The sequence below is a fragment of the Phalangium opilio genome, unplaced genomic scaffold, assembly GCF_054372755.1.
Source record: "Phalangium opilio isolate 3A_F unplaced genomic scaffold, DU_Popi_V2 ptg000217l_1, whole genome shotgun sequence".
Taxonomy (NCBI): Eukaryota; Metazoa; Arthropoda; class Arachnida; order Opiliones; family Phalangiidae; genus Phalangium; species Phalangium opilio.
Window position 1 is genome coordinate 7,588,790 of NW_028324218.1, and position 2,029 is coordinate 7,590,818.

The 2,029-nt window shown below is 36.2% G+C and overlaps 1 long non-coding RNA gene across 1 annotated transcript; it reads left to right on the top strand.

The window, feature by feature from the left end:
* The first annotated feature begins 1,036 nt into the window (after positions 1 to 1,036).
* On the top strand, positions 1,037 to 1,672 carry LOC149616021 (uncharacterized). Its single transcript, XR_016375962.1, has 2 exons — positions 1,037 to 1,299; positions 1,409 to 1,672. It is a non-coding gene; the product is annotated as an uncharacterized LOC149616021 (long non-coding RNA).
* Positions 1,673 to 2,029: the final 357 nt, after the last annotated feature.

A 2,029-nucleotide genomic window follows, 5' to 3' on the forward strand; every position in this document is an offset into this window, starting at 1 on the left:
TTCTGTTGAAGACTAAGAGAGAGCGGGGGATGAAGAAGGAAGGAGGGGAGAGGGGGGGTTGGAATGTTATGAAAGGGTTCACCGAAGCTGAAAATGGATTGATAGGAAGTAACACGAATCCACGCTTGGCCGCCTATCTGGATTCCCAGCCTTTCGTCAAGGTGGCAACGTCATTACCTACGGTCATTTCCATTGGTTTCGAATACGCCGAAATCGCTTACTCGACTTCTCGCGCTTTACCAACAACCATACTGGGATTGCGGGACTCCTTATAGGCTCTTCGCGGATACATTCCGAGAATGAATGTGCACCCTCACTGCACCCCGTTATGTCATATGTATTGAAAATAGGAATTGAGTATTATACTAAAGAGAAAGTTTTATTAATCGAAAATATATACGTAGTTTAGTATAATTTAATTATTTGTAAATAACACTGGATTTTAACTTTAATTTAAAATTAAGTATTAATAAAATGTGTATGCAAAGGTATAGGCTGCGAAATTCTGCTTATTCATGCAGTGTTGAGGTTAATTGAAATTGGTCTAAAATCTTTCGTTAACGTCGGTTAAGTCGCTTTTCTCGCTTAATTAGACACGTATCAATGACTACGTAAAAGGTTAACCGCGGGATTAGTTTGAAAATGTACTATTTTTAAAGGCTGTGTCGAGATGGCGCCACCTCGATCATGCCTTGCTGACGCGTGATCGAGTGACATACGATAAATGAAAAGTTTCGACTCCTGGTGGTGTTTCTCCATTTAGATTCGACTATTTTAGTGTTCAATGGGCTTCTTGACCAGGCTGGGAAATAGCACACTTCCTCTGGTCCAAAACCAGTTTATTAATTGCTTGGACTAGTTTTTTAATTCAAGAAGTGGGGGTTACTGGTCCTCGGGACCAGTTTATTAATTGCAAATCTATTGGAGAGCAAAGGCTGGGACCAGTCCGGAGACCAGTAAATGATTTCAGACACTAGGGGGTCACTGGTCCAAAGGACTAGTTTAAAAAATATCCTTATTTCCCAGCCTGTTCTTGACTCAAAAACTCGTTTTAAGTCGTCTGCTCTTCCGTCTGAACGGAGACCAACACGACTGAAACGAAAATAGCGAGGCGATCGGGCGACCGACGGAAACATCAGATTTTAATCTAGTCTTCTGAATGGACCTTTATGGTGTAAATAGTATATTGAAGATGGACATAAGCGTTTATTTTCAATTTTTCTTCAGGGCTCCTAATAAGCACACATGTCTCTCAGCTCAGTAAATTTTGAGAGAACTTAGTACTTACTCCTTGGAAGTGTAGGTTGCTTTTATTGCTTATACTTTAAATTGTTACGTTCCATATGAGGTCAGATAGGCATGGGTGATTTAAAGTTATTTCTGGTTTTGATAATTTGATTTTGAACAGTGACTGCATTCAAGGATTCAAGGCATAACTCACCATTTCATATATATAATTGCATGGAAGAATAATTATTTTGGATAATTACATGCTATCATTCAAGAATTAACTGTGGAAACTAATTCACTCACTCCAAGACCCCTTGACCTACGATGCTGAAATCAGTATTTTTAACTTGATGATCATTACTAGATTCTCAGCTTTTTATAGAGCGATGCCATATTCGAAAATGGCTACCAGATAAGTTAATTAAACGTATTGTCGACGTGAATATTTTGATTAGTTTCATTACCTTTATTTGTTTAATTCACCAAATATGACGTTTAACTATTTATAATTTATAATATATAACAGCTAGCGTTATTGATCTTCTTTATCATTAAATATTTTTGAGATTTAATCAATAATTAAGACTAAATGTTAAAAATTTGTTCAATGGTTAAACATTTAATTAAAACTTTGTTTATAAAAGAACTGCTACTTCATGATTTCATATTTTAGATATAGTAACGGCTAAGGAAGGACCACGGTCCGAATTAAAGCTCCCGAAATTTTAAATTTACTTTATAATAAAGTAAAATATGAAATTCATGAAGTATCAGTTCTTTTATAAACCAGGTTTCAATT